This window comes from Musca vetustissima, unplaced genomic scaffold (assembly GCF_032173495.1).
Source record: "Musca vetustissima isolate MV318-11 ecotype Yass unplaced genomic scaffold, APGP_CSIRO_Mvet_v1 utg22057, whole genome shotgun sequence".
Taxonomy (NCBI): Eukaryota; Metazoa; Arthropoda; class Insecta; order Diptera; family Muscidae; genus Musca; species Musca vetustissima.
This window is the reverse complement of record NW_026887878.1, coordinates 67,061-89,992: the sequence shown is the minus strand read 5'-3', so window position 1 is coordinate 89,992 and position 22,932 is coordinate 67,061. Positions and strand designations below refer to the sequence as shown.

The following is a 22,932-nucleotide window of genomic DNA, read 5'->3' as shown; positions in this document are numbered from 1 at the left end:
GATGCATTGTCCTGGCGTGGATTTTTTAAAGAACATTTTTGCAAGGCCTACAGAAGGAGTGGATTTTTTAAAGGATATTTTTTCAAGGGGTATATAAGGCGTGGATTTTTTAAAGAATATTTTTTCAAGGCCTATATAAGGCGTGCTATTTTTTAAAGAATATTTTTTCAAGGCCTATATAAGGCGTGGATTTTTTAAAGAATATTTTTTCAAGGCCTATATAAGGCGTGGATTTTTTAAAGAATATTTTTTCAAGGCCTATATAAGGCGTGGATTTTTTAAAGAATATTTTTTCAAGGCCTATATAAGGCGTGGATTTTTTAAAGAATATTTTTTCAAGGCCTATATAAGGCGTGGATTTTTTAAAGAATATTTTTTCAAGGCCTATATAAGGCGTGGATTTTTTAAAGAATATTTTTTCAAGGCCTATATAAGGCGTGGATTTTTTAAAGAATATTTTTTCAAGGCCTATATAAGGCGTGGATTTTTTAAAGAATATTTTTTCAAGGCCTATATAAGGCGTGGATTTTTTAAAGAATATTTTTTCAAGGCCTATTTAAATTACTTTTTTATTTTTTAATCATTACAATTATTTTTTCAATGGTCATTTAAGCCTTCTTATCTTTAAAATCATTTTTTTCAAGGGCCATTCGAGCCCTTGATTTTTTTTAAGTTGTTTTATGATATTATTTTTTAAGGGTCATTTGATCTGTCTAATCTTTAAAATTATTTTTTTCAAGGACCATTTGAGTCCTTGATTTTTTAAAATTATTTAAAATTTTTTGAATTATTTTTCAATTTAAAAAAATTATTTTTCCAAGGGCCATTCGAGCCCTTGTTTTTTTTAATTATTTTAAATTGTTATATAAGTTTTTCAAAGACCTTGAATTTTTTTTAAATTATAATTTTTAAATTTAATTTTCTTTTTAAATTTCACAAAAATCCGCCCATCCTTCAACAGCCCACCCAATATTCATCTGTAGTCACTAAATTAACATTATACAGACATCACAACAAACTGTCAATAATTTACAGCTGTTGTGCGGAATGGAGAAGAAAAATTGACTGGAATTGACAATCCAAGGATGCAATGTATTTTGTTGTTGTCGTTGTAGTTAAATTTCCCCACTTCCTCCGACGTCCCGCAACTTTAAACTATAGAATTTATGTTCCGCCAGTGTTGTTAACAACTTTCAAAAGAGACATTTATTTAAAAATGTATAGACATGGGGAACGCGAAAAAGGGTCACCTTTACGAGCCCTACCTCCCATCTCGAGCCCTAAACCTTCTTCCACCGTGCTCTATACTCTATACACAACTATTTATGGTTGTGTAAAGTTTTACTGTTAGTTTAAATGTCTACACATTTTACACAGAATTTGTTTGATGAACAGAAAGAAACACAGCCATAGCATAGTTTAAGGCGTTGCTCCGGCGACTGTCGTTCTAATGTGTGCAATGTAACAGCTTTAGTGAACTGAAAAGTGAGTAGATTCGCGTGTCTAAGAAAATGTGCTTCTCATTAACGGAGAGAGAACACAACCGTAAATTAAACAGTTTTTCATAAATAATGTATTGACATTCGGCGTTGGGTGGATGTGAGAAGGAGAGAACGCAGTTGGGAAGTGCCTTCTACAATTTAAAGTATACATTTAGGCGTTAGACAGCTGCAATTTTTGGTGTGTGTGCTTGTTATGTAATGGAAAACGTTGTCTACTTTAAGGTTGAGGAGGGAAATGAAAACTAATATTTACATAACATTTTAACGGAAGGAGAATGTCTGTCAGCCTTTAGGGCGGAATAATTTCTTTTAAAAATTTATTAAATTTTGTGGGAAATTTAATTAAAAATATTAAAAATATTTTTAGAACTTTTTAAAAAATATTTTTTCCAAGTACCCATAGCCATACAAAGCGTGGATTTTTAAAAAATATTTTTTTAAGTACCCATACAAGGCGTGGATTTTTAAAAAAATATTTTTTTCAAGCACCCATTGCCCTACAAAGCGTGGATTTTTAAAAAAATATTTGTTTTTCAAGTACCCATAGCCATACAAGGCGTGGATTTTTAAAAAATATTTTTTTCAAGTATCCATAGCCATTCAAGGCGTGGATTTTTAAAAAATATTTTTTTCAAGTACCCATAGCCACGCAAGGAGTGGATTTTTAAAAAATATTTTTTTCAAGTACCCATAGCCACGCAAGGAGTGGATTTTTAAAAAATATTTTTACAAGGCGTGGATTTAAAAAAAAAAATTTCAAGGCGTGGATTTTAAAAAAATATTTTTTTCAAGACGTGGATTTTTAAAAAAATATTTTTTCAAGGCGTGGATTTTTAAAAAAATATTTTTTTCAAGGCGTGGATTAAAAAAAAATCAAGGCGTGGATTTTTAAAAAAATATTTTTTTCAAGACGTGGCTTTACATTTTTTTCTAGGCGTGGATTTTTAAAAAATATTTTTTTTCAAGACGTGGATTTAAATTTTTTTTCAAGGCGTGGATTTAAAAACATTTTTTTTCAAGACGTGGCTTTAACTTTTTTTCAAGCCGTGGATTTTTAAAAAATATTTTTTTCAAGGCGTGGATTTAAAAAAATATTTTTTTCAAGGCGTGGATTTTTAAAAAATATTTTTTTCAAGGCGTGGATTTTTAAAAAATATTTTTGGCTTTAATTTTTTTTCAAGGCGTGCATTTTTTAAAGAATGTTTTTCAAGTTCGTAGATTTTTAAAAAATATTTTTTTCAAGGCGTGGATTTTTAAAAAAAATATTTTTTTCAAGGCGTGGATTTTAAAAAAAAAGATTTTTTTCAAGGCGTGGATTTTTAAAAAAATATTTTTTTCAAGGCGTGGATTTTTAAAAAAATATTTTTTTTCAAGGCGTGGATTTTTAAAAATATTTTTTTAAATGCGTGGATTTTTAAAAAAAAATTTTTCAAGGCGTGGATTTTTAAAAAATATTTTTTTCAAGGCGTGGATTTTTAAAAAATATTTTTTTTCAAGGCGTGGATTTTTAAAAAATATTTTTTTTCAAGGCGTGGATTTTTAAAAAAATATTTTTTTTCAAGGCGTGGATTTTTTAAAAATATTTTTTCAAGATCTGGCTTCAACTTTTTTCAAAGCGTGGATTTTTAAAAAATATTTTTATCAAAACGTGGCTTCAAAATTTTTTTCAAGACGTGGCTTTAAATTTTTTTCAAGGCGTGGATTTTTAAAAAATATTTTTTTTAAGACGTGGCTTTAATTTTTTTTCAAGACGTGGCTTTAAATTTTTTTCAAGGCGTGGATTTTTAAAAAATATTTTTTTTAAGACGTGGCTTTAATTTTTTTTCAAGTCGTGGCTTTAAATTTTTTTCAAGGCGTGGATTTTTAAAAAATATTTTTTTTAAGACGTGGCTTTAATTTTTTTTTTCAAGACGTGGCTTTAAATTTTTTTCAAGGCGTGGATTTTTAAAAAATATGTTTTAAGGCATTTTTTTAAAAAATATTTTTAAGGCATTTTTTAAAAATTTTTTTTTAAAATATTTTTGAGGTTATTCATTTCAGCCTAAAACTATGCACCATATTTTTTAATTTTTTATTTGTAGTTATTCCAAAGGGATATCCATTACTAAAATCGATCTACATATACTACGAAAAATAAATTATTATTAATTGCTTTAAATATTTTTCTAAATGGATTTACTATCGAAAAAAAAATATCATAAATTTTCCTATTAAAATTGACAGAATAACAATAGCAGTTTTAACTATAACCAAATCTGTTTATCTCTCCGTCGAATAAAAATAATCGAGCTAGGTAATATTTTGACATTTTTACACAAAAGAAATTAATGGATTTCGAATAAAAAAAAAATAAATGATGAAATTGATACAATTCTGTTGAAAATTCATCAACAAACGACAACATTAAACTTTGATTTATGTGAATGTCATAAAAATAAAAAAAAAAAATGATGACCACCATTTTTGGAAAAATATCCAGCAAAAATGGTCGGGAATATTTTCCTAGCAGTGGCAAAAAATAAAAAAAATCAACAAAAGAAAAACATTCACAGGAAAACTTTTTTTATTCGCGCTAACTCTCTCAACAAATTTTGCAATTAAATTAAAGGCTAAAAAAGTTTATTGTTGGTGTTGTTGTTTTTTGTTGAGATTACAGTAAATTTTTATTATATTTTCCTGACAAAAAGGTCACGACTAACCCCGTACCCTTTTCTTCCTCCAAAAGGATGCACATCAACAGCCAACTGAATGGCCGAATGACCGAGGCTGGCAACCACCATCAAATGTCCATGGCCTGGCCAACACTTTTTGCAAATTAACATAGTTGCAAATGTTGAAGAAAATGCGAGAAAAAAATATAAAACATTCACACAACTTTTGGTCTTCTCCATCTGCTTCTTCTTCTTCTTTCTCTTCTGAGTATTTGAATATTATAATTAAACCTCAAGAAGAAAAAAACAACCAGGACGATGAGAAATAAGCGGAAGCAATTTGCAAGAATAAAAATAAACAACGACAGTGGCAACCACCAACAGAACAATATTAAATTAACTTTAAATTGTTTATGTCGTCGTTGCTATAATCCTAAAAATAGGCAACACATTTTCAAGTGTTTTGAGATTAATCATCCTCCTCGGCCCAAAAGTGGTCACCACTTGTGTCACCATTAATTAGACAGAAAAATATTGTGTACGGGCTTGTTTTGTTGCCTACTTTTAGGATGTGGTGTAGACTGTTCGGAATAAAAAGGAAATTAAATAAAGGTTTAACATTTTTACTAATTGGCTGATCATTTGATAGCCTCAAGCAAGGATAACCTTAAATGTTACATTGTTTTATCAAAAAAAAAAAAAAAAAAAAAAAAAAAATAAAAAAAAAATGAAATAATAGCCAAGAAAATCCTTGATATTGACCTCAGCACTTGTGGAGAGCAAAAAAAATCATCCTTAAAAGATTCTTGCTTGTGGGGGCCCTTGTATTAGGCCTTGAAAATTAATTAAAAAGATCCACGCCTTGTATTAGGCCTTGAAAATTAATTAAAAAATCCACGCCTTGTTTTAGGCCTTAAAAAAATCCACGCCTTGTATTAGGCCTTGAAAAAATATTCTTTAAAAAAATCCACGCCTTGTATTAGGCCTTGAAAATTAATTTTAAAAAATCCACGCCTTGTATTAGGCCTTGAAAATTAATTTTAAAAAATCCACGCCTTGTATTAGGCCTTGAAAATTAATTTTAAAAAATCCACGCCTTGTATTAGGCCTTGAAAATTAATTTTAAAAAAATCCACGCCTTGTATTAGGCCTTGAAAATTAATTTAAAAAAATCCACGCCTTGTATTAGGCCTTGAAAATTAATTTAAAAAACCACGCCTTGTATTGGCCTTGAAAATTAATTTAAAAAATCCACGCCTTGTATTAGGCTTTGAAAAATATTCTTTAAAAAATCCACGCCTTGTATTAGGCCTTGAAAAATATTCTTTAAAAAATCCACGCCTTGTATTAGGCCTTGAAAAATAATCTTTAAAAAATCCACGCCTTGTATTAGGCCTTGAAAATAATCTTTATAAAATCCACGCCTTAATTAAGCCTTCTTTAAAAAATCCACACCTATTTTAGGCCTTCAAAAAACTTTTAACAAATCCACGTCTTTAGGGCCATGAAAAAATATTCATTAAAAAATCCACGCCTTGTGTTAGACATTAAAAAACATTCTTTAAAAATCCACGTCTTTTGGGGACAATGAAAAAATATTCCTTAAAAATTCCCCGCGTTTTGGGGGCAATGAAAAAATATTTTTTAATATTTTGAGGTGCTTGAACAAAAATTCTTCAAATATACACGCCTTTGGAGGTGCATGAAAAATATTCTTCGCCTGTGGAAGTCATTAAAAACTATTCTTTAAAAATCCACGCCTATAGAGATCCTTAAAAAGTTTTCTTTTATCTTAAATAAATATACAATTATATTTATTAATAAATTTTTCCGATTTTTTTAATAAAATCAAATATCAAATCAAAATAGCAAAAAATTACTATGCCCCGAGTGAGGCTCGAACTCACGACCTTAAGATTATGAGACTTACGCGCTGCCTACTGCGCCATCGAGGCACTCTGCCGGCGTCGTAACAATAACGGGTTTTCATGCTATTACCCACCAGCACACAATTTGCAAACTTTCGCCTCTCCCCAACATTTCTTCGTCAAATCACTACTCTGCTGCTGCCACAACGCTGCCTGCGTCTGCTTACATTCAGTTAGCAGCGCAAGCAATGATTCTAATTCCGTTGATTGTTTGGCGACTCACATACATTTGTATTGTCTGTCTCTCTGTTTGTGGCTTTCAAAATGGTCGTTTGTTGCGTCGGTTGGTGGGGGTCCGATTTGCCATTTATTTGTTCTGTCTTATCTTTTGTTCATTTCATTCGCCGCCGCACACATTTTTTTTCGTGAATGTGTGCTCTTTTGTTATTGTTCTTTGTGCCCCTTCTTTCCTTCATGATTAGTTTTGTCGTTGCTTTTGTCCACCGCCATATTTACAGGTGGTGATGGCGGCGGCGTTGTTGGTTTTTAGTTCAGGGTTATTTTTAGATTTTGCTCTGCTAATGAACGCCGACGAACATCAAGAATAGAAACGGCTAAAACATATGGATGAATGGTGAGGCATTTATCGCTGAGGCTATTAACAAAGAAAACCATGTGATCTTTAATTATGTGTGTGTGTGTGTGTGCGTGTAGAATAATACACATATAAGTTGTTATGTATAGACATGGGCGTGATAGAAATTGATAATTAATTTTGTCAATAGAATCAGGGATGAGATTTTTTTAATATAAAATTGGGAATGGATTTTTTTATTTTTCACTAAAAAAATGTAGGTTTAATGAAACCCCCTGCCCATTCTCGATTTTAATTTTTCAAGATTTTCAATGGCCTGGTAAATCAATACCAATGCTTGTTAAGGTTTGTAACTTTGCACATATATAATTGAAGATATAAAAGAGAAGAAAAATAATTTACAAAAAAATTGTGTAATTGTTTTGTTGTTGGTTTTTGTAATTAAAGAGAAGTCCTTATTTTTGATGCCGGGCAGGATAACTCCTCACTGGAACATCGGAATCCGAAAACTCCAACGGTGTTAGAAAGAGTACATGTCTGGCTCTCGTATGAACTAGGATTATAGACTTCGCTCTAAAATTAACAAAATGGCTGACCTTTGAAAAAATATTTTTGGAAAATCGACAATTTTTGACCAAAATCCAAGTTAAAAAATAAGGAAGATCTTCACCGATTGGCTTTATCCTAGTTTATACGATAGCTATACCCTCACAGAGAAACATGTAAAAATTTGGAATCGATTGGGTTATTAGTTTTTGAGTTATCTTGCCCGCCATTCGCAAAAGAGAAAAACGCGTTTTAAGTTTGAGAAGCCCTTTAGCCGTCACTCGATGCTGACACAATAAATCGGATATATCTTCAAGAGTTCTTGAGATTTTCACTTGAAATTTTGTAGGGACATTCTTGAATCAGTGTAGATTTGAATTAAATGAAAAAAAATTTTGACTCCGAAAATGGGGAGGGTCCCTTAAAAAGATTTTAAAATTGTAAATTTGGTTGGACATGGCGTTGAATGTATATTTTTAATTTAACGGTACTCTTTTTGGTACGATTTCGAAACGTATTCCTATTACCATCACTGATGTGAAATTCTAATCTAATATTATATTTTCTCTTTTTCGTTACAGGTAAGCGACAATTTTATGTTATGTGCGAAAAAACATAGCCTCGATGGCGCAGTAGGCAGCGCGTAAGTCTCATAATCTTAAGGTCGTGAGTTCGAGCCTCACTCGGGGCAATAAGTTTTTTGAAAAAAAAAATATGATTATAATAATCAGAGGCTTATAAATTTGAATTATACTTGGGAGAGGTCGTGTGAGGCAGGAACAATTTTTGAATTTTTTGGAGCTTGAAACAATTTTTTTTATCTTTAAACACAGACAATGGGTATAAATCGGAGTCTTATGCGGACCTTTAAAATTCCCAAAAACATTACTACTTTCAAACCATGATTTATAAATGGATTGCTAATAAAAGCTAAAAAGTTGTTAATTTCAGCCCTGTCGAACATGTTACACCCTTCACCATCAGATGGACCTTTAAAAGATCTAAAATCGATCGCAACTCCTTTGGACATAGGTAAATTTTTGGTATGAAAACCAAAAATATCAAATAAGAACCAATAAGTTCAAAAAATGTCCCTAAATTCCAAAAATATTATCAAAATGTAGGAACTGTGCCAAAATATGGACAAATATCGAAATTGTTCTCCAAAAATAGGTGTTTTTTCGCCCCAATGAACTCGTAGTGCCAAATTACAGTCACGTGTTCCGATATTGATAACCCAAAATATTAAAATAGATCCAATATGGTTAAAAAGTGTGAAATATAGGACTCCATTGATAAATTTTTGACAAAGAGATTTTCAACCCATTGAGAATTCAAAATTTTAATTAGAACTTATTCGGTGAAAAATGTGTAAAATTTCCCCCAAAGTATCGAAATTTGGACATTTTCTACCCAATGAAATCCCAAAATACTAATCGGCACCTAATTTGTTTGAAAAAACGTGCCCAAACTCCCCAAATTACTAATATTTAAGTGGTACCCTTATGGGATAGTCCTATCCCAAATGAAAACAAAATCGCAAATTAAATCAAAATTAATTGGGAAAATGTGTCCAAAATTCTTAAAATATGAAAATTTGGGAGGTATCGTTATATCTGGATGTTGAAAGGAATTTATAATTTTTCGTAGGAAGATTTGCTACCCAATGGGAATTCAAAATAGTACACTGTAGCCTCTTTGGTTGTTTGGTTCCCAAAATATCGAATAGTAGGAAGTACAATTATATGGGGACTATATTAAAAAAAAAGTGGACCGATATGTTATATTTCCAATACCAAATATTCTAGAAGTAGTAGAAATGTTTTGGGTGTATATAGCTTTGTGCAGCCCCACAAGTTTGTAACACCGCGAAATATTGGTCCTAGACCCACCTTTAAGTATACCGATCGTCATATCTTGACCAGCTGAAATGATCTAGACATGTGTGTCCGTCCGTCCATTTTAATTTGTAAACACGATACAGGCCACAGTTATGGACCAATCTTCACGAAATTTTGCATGTAGGATGGGTTCTTGTCAATGAACCCCTATTGTTTTAGGGGAACCCCTATCGGTTAATATTTACGGGATGAAATGGACCAAATACTAAATTTTTGTCCGTTTTTCTGGTCGTTCCAGAGGCCTTTGAAAATTTCACTAGTCAAGGTGATGATCAGATAATAATATTGGGATGAAGTGGACCGAAAACTTATTTTTATATCCTACACAACTATGTTGTCAGGGTATTATAGCTTTGGCAGCCCCAAGAGTTTGTAACGCCGCGAAATATTGGTCCTAGACCCACCTTTAAGTATACCGATCGTCATATCTCGACTAGCTGAGTCGATCCAGACATGTGTCTCTAGATAGTTATAGTTTTTGGAAAATATCGGTTAATATTTAGGGGATGAAATGGACCAAATACTAATTTTTTCCCGTTTTTCTTGTCGCTCAAGAGGTCGCAATTATGGCCCAAACATGGAGAAGGGGATCGGCCCAAAGAATAAGTATGCCTATTTTGATAAAGATCGGTCTATAGAAAGTTAGATTTTCGTCGAAGTTGTGTAGGGTATCATATGGTCGGCCCCGTCCGACTATACTGCTCCGCTCACTGGTTTTATATATTGCGAATTGTATTGTGAATTTGGCCGAAGATCAATTTTTTATTAAAAAATTGTGCTGCTTATTTTTTCTCAATTTCATGCATTTGTTTGTGTTTTTTTTTTAATTGTTCTCGGAATGCTGTCGAGTATACTCCGAAGGTTTCTTGGCCGCAATATCGCCATGAACAATGATTTTGTTTTAAATCTGTTTAAAATTGACATTATATTCCTCGTTAAATCCACCTATCTCCATCTATGGCATAAATTTGTTTATAGCTCTGAAAAGTTCGTTCGAAAACATCGAAGTAAAACCTTTTATTGACCCAATTTTCAAAATCGACTATTGCTGGACTTTTTTGTTCCTTAGTGTAATCTGTGCAACAATTATGTATATTATGAAAAAACATAACCTTATCATAGCCTCGATGGCGCAGTAGGCAGCGCGTAAGTCTCATAATCTTAAGGTCGTGAGTTCGAGCCTCACTCGGGGCAATTAGTTTTTGTCCAAGGAGGTATGTTTGGAAGGTCTCTAGATTCTACTGGAGGAGGAGTCCCCCCCCTCCTCCGGATGGAACCAATGGAACTAATAAAAAGTATATATACACATTTAGCATATGTGCTTACTTAACCGCGAGCAAAAAATCACCGCATAGAAACCAAAATTGACAAAATTCAGCTTCCGATTCATGATGTTTTACAGAGAAAATAGATCATTGTAAGAACCATAATATTGGTTCAGATCAAGTGGGAAGTCTTTGGCTCGTCTGGTCTTATATCATAGAGGGTCACTGTCTGTCTTGGAGGCAGGCATATACTGGTAGTTGGTCAAAATATCGATTTTCGGACGGTATTTGGTACGAATACTTAATTTTAATTATGTTTTATAATTCATAAAGAAAGGAAATGATTGGTTGGTGGCATAATTTTATGCTTTTAAGTCACACTGATAATCCAGAATTATTTCTCCATATATCACTATTAAATTACATTCGAATCAATAATTGTTTATTTATTTTAAAATGAACACCAGAGTGTAATAATAATCGAATAATTTCATCTAAATCTCAAAATTCAAAGAATTAAATTTTATTCCGATTTCCAAAGGGATTATAGCCTCGATGGCGCAGTAGGCAGCGCGTAAGTCTCATAATCTTAAGGTCGTGAGTTCGAGCCTCACTCGGGGCAGTAGTTTTTTAGGAAAGTCACTGTTAGAAAATAATTCAAACTCGGGAAAGTTCTACTGGCCGGCCTCCTATACAAATATTATCAACCTATCTAAATCCTAATTAAATCTTCAAGGTATGTTGTCCGCTGTTGTACCTCTGCTCCGCCGATACACACGTGAGATTATACAAATATCCCAATTTATTCTAGAACCGAAGAACAATTCTCTATTTTAATTGTATGCAAACAAATTAGGCTTCCATTAACATCAATTTAAGGCGTGCCATAGCCTCGATGGCGCAGTAGGCAGCGCGTAAGTCTCATAATCTTAAGGTCGTGAGTTCGAGCCTCACTCGGGGCATTCATTTTTTTATGCTCAGAATAATAATTGCAACTCAGAAGACAATACAAGAACAATATTTATAAAAATAATATTATTGCATTATTCACAATTTCCTGCAAGAAGAATTTCTAAATTATTAAAATCTCCAATGGAAGTACTCCGTTTGTCTGTATTAATCACGATTGAAATCTGACATATTGCCCATACATTACTGCTACTACTACGATGTTCAGAATTTATCGGTACACGTTTTGGTATAGCCCCCATATCACGGTACACCCCAATATTCTGCATTTTACAGTAGATATCGGGTTTAAGAAACTCAAAAAAGTCGGAGATTTTTTATATGCATTTTTTTCTTATCGGATTTAAGAAAGTATAAACTCGGTGTTTTTGATAATCTTTTTTATATGCGATTTTTTCTTATATGAGATGTGCTTATATCCGATATCTACTATATTAGGGTAACAAATTTCCAACCAAAACATTATCAATATCAGCTGTGGCCATTCATGGCGTATGATTATTAAAGTTCATATTGATAATTTAGCGACATTACTCATATGTCAAAATCTTACGTAGGCTTGGATTTGAAAAAAAAATGTTTTTGCAAATAGTAGCTCATCATAGGCGAAAATTAAACAAATATTTAAAAAATATATATTTTTTCAAAAGATACCCTAGGCGTGAGTTTTTAAAAATAATATTTTTTCGAGGCATGGTTTAAAAAAAATATTTGTTTTTTCAAGATCTACTTTAGGCAATGCATTTTTATACCCTACACAACTATGTTGTCAGGGTATTACAGTTTTGTGCAGTCCCAAGAGTTTGTAACGCAGCGAAATATTGGTCCTAGACCCATCTTTAAGTATGCCAATCGTCATATCTCGACTAGCTGAGTCGATCTAGACATGTATGTCCGTCCGTCTGTCAATTATAATTTGTAAACACGATACAAGCCACAGTAATGGACCAATCTTCCCTATTGTTTTTGGTAAAAATCATCGGTTAATATTTAGCGGATGGAACGGACCAAAAACTTTATTTTTGTATGATTTTCTGGTCGCAATTTTGACCCAAACATCGCGAATTTTTACATGAGAAGGGAATCGGGCCAAAGATAAGCATGCCTGTTTTGATAAAGATCGGTCAATATTTAGCGGGTCAAATGGACCCTGACTTTTGTGTGAAAAATTTTAAAATTTGTATTCTATGGCCTATATGTTTACTCCTGAAGGACATATACCCGATAAGTTGATAGTATATAAAAGGGGAGTGGTTGGCTTCTTAATTGATACCAGTTATATTGTCATATGTACTCGGATGTGGGAGTTATACGTAAATATTTACAGGTGTTTACGCGTTAAGATATTATTTATTAACCCATTACCACACTGGAGGGCGGAAATATTGCGCTGATAGCTTTGAAATGTTCCATGACATTCAAATTATGGTCAAGGACGACGCTTATAATTTTCGGTGATGAATTTTGTTTTTTTTTTTTTTTGATTTTGATTTTGATTTTTTTTTTTTTTTTTTTTTGTTTTGAAGCCGAACATCACAACAATATCCACGTTGAAGGAAATCTGGACAAGTAAGTAATTAGAAGGGCTGTACTGAATATTGAGAATATTCGAAAAATATGTCAGTGTGAGTAAGAGGTGTTGTTGATCTCTAATCGTTCAAGAAGGTGCAAATATCACGAAATATTGCCCAGGCTCGAAATTAACATCCGCCGAAAGTTAGAGTTCCGTGGTAGTTGTGTAGGGTAACGTATGGTCGGCCCCGTCCTACTACTCCGCTCACTGGTTTTAATATATTTTTTCGAGGACTATTATAGGCGTGGAGTTTTTAAAGTATATTTGTCGAAGGATATTAGGGCGTGGATTTGAAAAAGACTCAATGACATTTAAAGGCGTCGATTAAAAAAAATCGAGGACTATAAACGGCGTGGATTTTTTTAATAATATTTTTAAAGGCTATCAAAGCTGCTGATTTTTTAAAGAATATTTTTAACGGCTATCAAAGCTGCGGATTTTTTAAAGAATATTTTTCAAGGACCCAAACAAATGTGGATTTGTTAAAAAATATTTTTTCAAGGGCTACCATATTCCGGGCCGAATTTTAAGGCGTAGTTACTTGTTTTTTCTTTATATTTAGAATTTTGAATATCCATGCTTGTCGTATGATTATTCAAATTCATGTTGGATATATTACTTATACGCCATAAATGTAAACATACCACCCTAATACATTCCAATAAAACATGTTGCAGACACCAAATGCTTCCTGTTTACACAACAAATTCTATAACCCAGTGTGTGTTATATGGTGTATGTGGTTGTGTGTGTGTGTTTGTGTACGTCAACAAATATTAGCATCAGCGTATTGCAGCAATAAAAATAACATCAACAAAAAATGCATTGACTTTAAAAACGGTTGTTGTTTTTGCTACTACTGCTTCTTCTTCTATCGCTCTTGTCATCGACAACATCATTCTGGTCGTCCTCGTCATCATCATAAATGTCAATATGAAACAACAACGAAGTGAACGCTTATGAATAAAATATACGCTTCCATACTAGCTTAGACACACACATACACACACCTACTGTAGTTTATTTAGAAGGGGTAACAGCGTGATGTTTTGTATTTGATATTTTTTTTCTCTTTTGTTGTGTTTGTGGTGATGCTGTGATGTGTGTGTGTTGGTTATGTTGTCCACATGTTGTAGTGGCGGTTATTTTTGAGTATTTAGTTGTCATTGTTGTGATTATGTGAAAATATATACAAATATGTATGTATGTGCGCGAACACACACATATACACTCAAATAACACGAATTCCATTGAAATGTTTTTCTCTCTCTCTCTCTCTCGTATGGTTTTATGAATATAACTAAATATGTTGATGTGTATCGGTGTGTGGCTGTGTGTGTGTGGGACTATGTGTTTTATTACTTGTTTTCATAATGTTGTCAAGCATACCAGGCGCACACACACATAGAGACCAACATTCACTCTCGCTAAGTTATGCATACAATCGCATACATGGCCACATTACGGCTGGTAGTTAATGGCGAAACAAAAACAGAAGATTGCAGTTCTACAATTCCCTCCATAGACCAGTAAAACAAAATTCCAACAGAAAAAAAAACAACGACGGTTTTAACATTACCACGAAGTAGCGACGAACAGCAGCAGCAACAACAACAACAATAGCTATGCAAAATTACATTCATAAAAATTTCAACGTAAAAATGTTTTTGCCATTTTTCCCCCAAGCGTGTATTACATTTATGGTGGTAACTGAATGACGAACAGGTTAGCAGGCTGATGAAAAGAGTGGGAATGATGGATGTTTGCCTCGAATGGCAGCACATGCTCCCTTTTTTCAGTTTCAGTTTTGTGGTTGATGACATGCAGTTGCAATTTTAGTAGCATGATTAGTGTAATTTTGGGTTCGTTTTTATAGTTACTTGAAGGGGAGAAGAACGTAGGAAGGGGAGGGGCATGCAGGTTGGGTGGTGTGGGAAGGCATTGTTATGGAGACCAAGTCTCCACTAAAGTTTTGAGTTAACATAATGACATGTTCTCGTACATATGAAGGGTTGTGTCTGTGTGTGGAGACGCATGATTGATATTAATTTAGGTTCAAGTATGAGGTGTATGGTAGGCGTATGATATACACGTTAGGTATGTTGGCAATAAATTACTCATACGTCTACAGACATCCACACATCACAAATGTGTTGTCATTTTTATGCAGATATATTGTTAATTATGTTCTCAGCCAGGAGAGTTGTATATTAACAAAATATATTTATTTGTTGGGAACAGCTGGGGCCAGGAATTTTTATAAACAGTTATTTTAATCAAGTGACAAATGGCACGCATAATAAAGCAAGGACAAGGGCGTACAGAAGGCATTGATTTTTTAAAGAATATTTTTTCAAGGCCTAATACAAGGCGTGGATTTTTTAAAGAATATTTTTTCAAAGACTGGGAGACCAATAAGCGTGGATTTTTTAAAGAATTTTTCTCAAGGACCCTCAGACCAATAAGCGTGGATTTTTTAAAGAATTTTTCTCAAGGACCCTCAGACCAATAAGCGTGTATTCTTAAAAGAATTTTTCTCAAGGACCCTCAGACCAATAAGCGTGGATTTTTTAAAGAATTTTTCTCAAGGACCCTCAGACCAATAAGCGTGGATTTTTTTCACGATTTTTTTAAAGAATTTTTCTCAAGGACCATCAGACCAATAAGCGTGGATTTTTTAAAGAATTTTTCTCAAGGACCTGGATACCAATATGCGTGGATTTTTTAAAGAATTTTTCTCAAGGACCATCAGACCAATAAGCGTGGATTTTTTAAAGAATTTTTCTCAAGGACCATCAGACCAATAAGCGTGGATTTTTTAAAGAATTTTTCTCAAGGACCATCAGACCAATAAGCGTGGATTTTTTAAAGAATTTTTCTCAAGGACCCTCAGACCAATAAGCGTGGATTTTTTAAAGAATTTTTCTCAAGGACCCTCAGACCAATAAGCGTGGATTTTTTAAAGAATTTTTCTCAAGGACCCTCAGACCAATAAGCGTGGATTTTTTAAAGAATTTTTCTCAAGGACACTCAGCCCAATAAGCGTGGATTTTTTAAAGAATTTTTCTCAAGGACATTCCGAACAAAAGGGCGTGGATTTTTTTAAAGAATTTTTCTCAAGGACATTCCGAACAAAGGGGCGTGGATTTTTTTAAAGAATTTTTCTCAAGGACCATTAGACCAATAAGCGTGCATTTTTTAAAGAATTTTTCTCAAGGACCTTGAGGCCTATAAGCGTGGATTTTTTTTAAGAATTTTTCTCAAGGACCATTAGACCAATGAGCGTCGATTTTTTTAAAGATTATTTCTCAAGGATTGGGAGACCAATAAGCGTGGATTTTTTAAAGAATTTTTCTCAAGGACCTGAAGACCAATAAGCGTGGATTTTTTAAAGAATTTTTCTCAAGGACCTGAAGACCAATAAGCGTGGATTTTTTAAAGAATTTTTCTCAAGGACCCTCAGACCAATAAGCGTGGATTTTTTAAAGAATTTTTCTCAAGGACCCTCAGACCAATAAGCGTGGATTTTTTAAAGAATTTTTCTCAAGGGCTATATTAAGCGTGGATTTTTTAAAGAATTTTTCTCAAGGACCCTCAGACCAATAAGCGTGGATTTTTTAAAGAATTTTTCTCAAGGACCATCAGACCAATAAGCGTGGATTTTTTAAAGAATTTTTCTCAAGGACCCTCAGACCAATAAGCGTGGATTTTTTAAAGAATTTTTCTCAAGGACCCTCAGACCAATAAGCGTGGATTTTTTAAAGAATTTTTCTCAAGGACCATCAGACCAATAAGCGTGGATTTTTTTCACGATTTTTTTAAAGAATTTTTCTCAAGGACCAATAAGCGTGGATTTTGTTCACGATTTTTTTAAAGAATTTTTCTCAAGGACCATCAGACCAATAAGCGTGGATTTTTTTGAAGAATTTTTCTCAAGGACTATCCTTGCAATATAGGTGTATTTTTTCAGGATTTTTTTAACAATTTTTCTCAAGAAGTTTTTTAAGACATATTTTCATAAGGAATGTCTTACCAATAAGCGTAGATTTTTTAAAGATGAATGTCTATGGAGAACTTTGGCTTTTCAACTCATCTATAAAAATTATCTAACCATTTAGCTCGTCTCTTGTGACGTTTTGGTCCTTCAGATCATCCATCGATAATCCTAGACACTTTAGTTTGCCTATAGATGTAACCTCACCTTTAGTTTGTTGGTATATTATGGCTTTTAGCTTCTATCTACCCTCTTCCATTTCATCCCATTGACATTCCATTTCACCTCTCAACATCTCCTTAATCAAACTTTAAATCTGCAAAAAGTCCTCATCAGCATTAATTTTTGTGATGACTGTCCACAAAAACCCCAAATGGTCATTGAGAGAGAAAAAATCAGCAGCAGCAACAACAACAATAAATCTCCAGTCTAGTGCAGTTTTAATTGATACCTTGAAAGCCAAGCATTCATTGGTGATGGTGGTGGTATCCATCTATCTATTTGTAGATATGTTTCAGTATTCTAATGTGTATGTTTGTGTGTTTTCCACTGATATATAAGTAGTAGTAGTTGTTTGAAATGGTACTTTGACCGTCAAATTTTAACAAGCATTGCAATTGGTAGACCTCAAAACACAGACCACAGAAAAATAATTTACATTTTCCGCCAACAACAACAACGATAACAAAAATCAAAGTAGAACAGATTTGAATATCTAAAAACAGCAATAGCAACAACAACAACACAAAAACATTTGTGAAATGACCAACAACAACAACTATTTCACCACCATCATTTCGAAAACATGATGGGGCCAACAGAAAAAAAAACGAACGAACAAACATTCCTAACCAAAAACTATTCAATGTAAAATTTGCCACACAAATGTTGTATGAGGTTAACACACACAGAGACACACATTCACACAAAATGCATAAAAACATATTCCTTATGCCTAAATGTAGGCTATAGTTTTTTTGTGTGTGTTTTTTAATTGTTTCTCTTAACGCTGGCCTTTACAAGGATTTGTTTTTTAAAGTTTTTATTTTGTTTGTGTCGAGTAGAGGGGTTTTTTGGTGAACATTTTTTTTTAATAATATATTTTTTTCTCGAGAGCTCTACACTCTCTTGTCTTGGTATTAGAAATTCTCTCTGTGTGTGTGTGCGTTTGATTTTAAAGTGCAAATCATTGTGCAAATTATGACAATAGGTTAAATTTCTCACGTGCCAGTTTTTTTTCCGTTCGTCAAGTTTTTAACCTACTTTCCAGCCAGTGTAGACATAGGCACAAGGCAGACCAAAAATATGATATCAAGAGAGAGGGGTGGAGAAAAATTTTCCCCTCAGTTGAACTATATTTTAATTAAAATGTTTTTTTTCTAATTGTTAGCAACAAAAAGTGTTGGTGTACTGCAATGTGGCGTATGAGTTATATGGTGGTGTTCAACAAAAGACCCGGCTGGCGTATGAATGATTTTAATTATTATTTTCGGTTAGTCTACGTAGGCGTATGAGTGTTTGAAATAATTGTTGAGACAACATCGAATTACAATTCTGGGTATTTTTAGCTAATTTTCAGAATTTTTTAAAAATTCTTGGAAATTGCCTAAACATAGCCTCGATGGCGCAGTAGGCAGCGCGTAAGTCTCATAATCTTAAGGTCGTGAGTTCGAGCCTCACTCGGGGCAATTTGTTTTTTTTTTATGTGAACCATGATACTGTATAGCATTTTGACTATATATAAGGATGGTAATTAATAAACTAGGGGTGGTAATTAATAAACTCGGGGCAATTTGTTTTTTTTTTTTTTTTTTTATGTGAACCATGATACTGTATAGCATTTTGACCATATATAAGGATGCTAATTAATAAACTAGGGGTGTAGGTTCTCAAAAAAAGGTCTTGAGATCTAGTTAATTTATATATAATTTTATACTGTTTTAATTCGAAAATGGCCAGTGTGTCGAACATTTGGTATCAGTTGCCCCATAGCCTCGATGGCGCAGTAGGCAGCGCGTAAGTCTCATAATCTTAAGGTCGTGAGTTCGAGCCTCACTCGGGGCAATGAGTTTTTTCTCTCATGGCCTCAGGAATTGATCTACGATTATGTTAAAGTCTAAAAATAATATTGCTGGTTGATATATGGGTATATTTCTGGGGCATTTTTGGTTGGAAGCGGCATCATTTCAGCCAGAGATTGTTCTTCTTCTCTTCAAACGATTCAATTCTATAAAATAGTAGGGTTGTATATGGAAATTGTGGACCGGACTTTAACGCTAAAGCGTTGCTTCGTTAATGAGGGTCGGAAACGTGACGTAAATCGAATTATATTTTTACAAGCTATGCTATATAAGGCAGAAAAATGGTAATTTATAACCCTGCTCGATTTTATATTCACAGCCTCATGGCTAATTAGGGTACACATTGATACTGCAAAAATGTACCTCAGAAATATTTGTTTTAGACCCCATGTATCTTTGGACCAAATCCGTTTCAGACAAATTATAGTCGATTTACAAATTTCCGTCCGTACGTTTATCTTTCTGCGCATGATAACTCCTGAAGGTAGTATCCAACTTCATCCAAACTTTGAACATCGTAATATTTCTTTACAAACTTAGTACAAGTTCAAAGATGGGGAATATCGATCCACTTCTTCTGTTAAATCCCACACAAAGGGTCAATATTTCATAAATTTTATTTGAAGCGAATTGAATAACCGATTAGATCAACATTAAGTCCAAAATCTTTTTGATAAAAACATACCTAAAATAAAGCGAATAATATAACCTGTGTGTAATTTCGAAGACCTTTACCAACCATAGGCTGGGGGTATATCTCTGTCGGAAACACCGACTGAAAACGATTCTAGTGTACTATAATTCTGGTGTTAAAAAAAGCTATATTTTTTTTCTAAATTGTTGGCCCAAAAACGTCCCTATTTAGATAAATATGTACTATATTTAAAATATTTGCAAATTGTTATTATTGGACGTCCTAGGTTCTGATTTGCTTAAATTACTTCTGGATCATTATATGTCGGCTATGTCAAATCATGTATCATATATTGTTATTGCCAAGAAGTATTTTATCCTCTGAGAACCAGAAATGCCTACTTATAGTCATAGTACTTGGAAAATGAAGTTGGGACCATCGAAATGCCTAAAATTAGGTGGGACCTTTATATGGTGTATATGTCAACACATAGACCTATACTGACATTTTTCTACGAAGACCTCCATATCTTCTTAATCGGGTTTCATATGCTCATATATACGGAATCATTCGATCGCTTCTACTAAAGGCCAGCATTTTTTTATCTATTCATTACCTCTATAGTGTGTCTCATAGTTATTATATTTAAGTATTCTGTAAGGCTTCACGATATGCCCGATAGGGTTGCCTATAACTTCTACAAAGAAATTTCGAATCATGCCGTCTAGTCAGGCTCCATTCTGTTCTCCTTCCTATTGGCCCATTTCTCAACCCTATTACCATATTTTCCGACAGCTCCGCAATAAAAACTGCTTAGTCTTTTAGTTCTCTCATTAGAACTGCTTAGCCCTCTATAATGTATTCTAAGCCCCTTAGATCATGTTTCCGTCTCTATGGGCCTTCAGTCCGTATATAAATAATGATTTTTGTGGTATATATAGAATTCTGTAATTCGTCGAACAGTCCTTGGCCCTTGTGGTCTATATACAATCTCCATAATTGTTCATTTTCGACATAAATACTTCTTCATCTATCGTTCGCCTGAATCGTCAGTTTTGACGCATTAGGTCGCGAAGTTAACTCCAAAGACCTTCACATCATATATATAGATTAACTGGATCTTATCCAGGAATTCCAGCCCACATGTTCGAACATAGACTTTCCGGGATTTAAAATCTTTACTTCGTCTGTTAGGACTCCACGAACAATGACCTCGGTTTAGAAATTCATATTTCAAAGTTTGTCTTTAAATCTGGCCTTTCAGCTCAATTACCAACACTCTTTGGACCTTCAGTTAAAATCTTAAAGTTTCTCTGTAAAGGCTGGTCTGGCCTTTAGTTCGCCTATATAGAAAATTTCCGACCTTTCGGCTCGCATATAAACCTTCTGTAGCATTTCGGCTAACCACTACATATTTCTAAGTCTTCCTGTTAATTTATAAAGACCCCTGGCGTTTTAGTCCGCCTATAAAGTCTCATTTGGTCTTCACCTCTTCAATAAAACATCCTGGCTTCTGCGTTCGTCTATAAGACCCCTTGTCTTCATGTAAAGGCTCTATACTTCAGTTATTATTCTCTGACTTTTTAACTTATTTAAAAAAAACACACCCTAGCGTTTCAGCCCGTCTAAAAATACCATGTCCCTTGGTTACGCTAATTTTTATTACAAATTATCCACAAAGATTTCTTGGTTAATCAGTTTCTCTCCATAGTTTCCATGGTTGCCCATCTTGTGCATAAAAAATTCATATCCCTTCACTCATCCCCACCGCTAAATTTAAAAGAATGTCTTAACCTTGAACTCATCTTTTCGGAAATTTAGCGGCTTGGTTCTGCTGTAGAGATACATACTCCCTAATTCCACCCGTTTACCGACAAACCCACAGCTTCAGCTCGTCTACCTTTAAATTTATTAAGACCCTCTAAATTCCTTGCAAACAAGGCCTCGATGGCGCAGTAGGCAGCGCGTAAGTCTCATAATCTTAAGGTCGTGAGTTCGAGCCTCACTCGGGGCAAGTTATTTTTTGTTGGCTTCTTTAACACAATTAATATATTTAATAAAAATTATGCATTTATTTTGCATGAACAAAACAAGGTGTGATAAGAATTTGAACTATTGAACCTTGCATTTTATATTTTTGTTATGTTCCGATTTTTTATATTTTTTTAGACATATCGCATCGCAGTGGTTTCATAAATAATTGAATAATTAAAATTATTTTTGAACAGCTAAAATAAAAGCAAATACATTTATTTCAACAAAAGCGACTTATAAGTTGACTGTGTTTATTAACCCGGGCGTTGCCATTCCTTTCCACATAAAATAAAAATACAGTCGAAAACGACACAGAATTTTCGATTAATTCGGTGTAGTTTCCACGACAGAGGGGCACGACAGAGGGACAGAGGTCTGTCACCTCAGCTCATTGTGTAAAAGCAATAGAGCTGCTACAAAAACAACTAAAACAACAACAAATCGCCTATAATGCCAGTATCCAAATGCCCCGAAAATATTCTCTTATTTATTTAATATCGCTTATAACGACTATGGCTTATTAAGCCGGATCCTTGACCTTCCTTGTGAGTGTATTTAATTTTAAATTAAAAACCTTATTTAATTTATGTTTCCTTTAAATGCTGTAAAATGTAAAATTTTTTTGTCCAGGGTCACTAAATGGGTTAATTTACCAGTATTTCCTTTTGAAGGTTCATAATTCTCATATCCATTGTTTTGGTTTGCCCTATATTAATATGAATCATTTGTCAGCATCACAACATAGCCTCGATGGCGCAGTAGGCAGCGCGTAAGTCTCATAATCTTAAGGTCGTGAGTTCGAGCCTCACTCGGGGCATTAATTTTTTTCTTGGAAATTCGAATATATTAGAATTCAATTAATTTTAATGGAAATAGCTTCGACTTTAGTTAAATTTACATTTTTGAGAAACAAAATTCTTATACAAAAATATGTTTTCAGTGTATTTTAATTTTGGGTTATTTGGACTCTGGTTAAGGCACGTATAAAGCAGAAAAATCATGAAAAGCCTTTTTTATACCTTTAGCCTATAGGCTAATGAGGGTATATACTCTTTGATACGGTGAAAATGTGCCTTATCGAAATATTGATTTTAGACCCATGTTTCTTTGGACGAAATCCGTTTCCAAATCCATGTCCGTCCGTCTGTCTGGCTGGTGCGCATGATGACTCTCGAAGGCAGTAACCGATTTCATTCAAATTTTGCACATCTTAATATTTCGTCCAAATTTACTTTAAATTCGAAGATGGGGAATATAGGTCCACTCCTTTTGGTACCTCCCCCACAAAATGGTCAAAATTGTACTAAAAATTAATTTTA

At 33.5% G+C, this 22,932-nt stretch overlaps 9 non-coding genes across 9 annotated transcripts; 8 read left to right on the top strand and 1 right to left on the bottom strand.

Moving 5' to 3' along the window:
* Positions 1–6,035: 6,035 nt before the first annotated feature.
* Positions 6,036–6,108, bottom strand: Trnam-cau (transfer RNA methionine (anticodon CAU)). The gene has a single exon. It is a non-coding gene; the product is annotated as a tRNA-Met (tRNA).
* Positions 6,109–7,780: 1,672 nt separating this feature from the next.
* On the top strand, positions 7,781–7,853 carry Trnam-cau (transfer RNA methionine (anticodon CAU)). Its single transcript has one exon. It is a non-coding gene; the product is annotated as a tRNA-Met (tRNA).
* A 2,331-nt stretch (positions 7,854–10,184) lies between these two features.
* On the top strand, positions 10,185–10,257 carry Trnam-cau (transfer RNA methionine (anticodon CAU)). The gene has a single exon. It is a non-coding gene; the product is annotated as a tRNA-Met (tRNA).
* A 620-nt stretch (positions 10,258–10,877) lies between these two features.
* Positions 10,878–10,950, top strand: Trnam-cau (transfer RNA methionine (anticodon CAU)). The gene has a single exon. It is a non-coding gene; the product is annotated as a tRNA-Met (tRNA).
* Positions 10,951–11,217: 267 nt separating this feature from the next.
* On the top strand, positions 11,218–11,290 carry Trnam-cau (transfer RNA methionine (anticodon CAU)). The gene has a single exon. It is a non-coding gene; the product is annotated as a tRNA-Met (tRNA).
* Positions 11,291–18,479: 7,189 nt separating this feature from the next.
* Trnam-cau (transfer RNA methionine (anticodon CAU)) lies at positions 18,480–18,552 on the top strand. Its single transcript has one exon. It is a non-coding gene; the product is annotated as a tRNA-Met (tRNA).
* Positions 18,553–18,855: 303 nt separating this feature from the next.
* On the top strand, positions 18,856–18,928 carry Trnam-cau (transfer RNA methionine (anticodon CAU)). The gene has a single exon. It is a non-coding gene; the product is annotated as a tRNA-Met (tRNA).
* A 2,592-nt stretch (positions 18,929–21,520) lies between these two features.
* Positions 21,521–21,593, top strand: Trnam-cau (transfer RNA methionine (anticodon CAU)). Its single transcript has one exon. It is a non-coding gene; the product is annotated as a tRNA-Met (tRNA).
* A 764-nt stretch (positions 21,594–22,357) lies between these two features.
* Positions 22,358–22,430, top strand: Trnam-cau (transfer RNA methionine (anticodon CAU)). Its single transcript has one exon. It is a non-coding gene; the product is annotated as a tRNA-Met (tRNA).
* Positions 22,431–22,932: the final 502 nt, after the last annotated feature.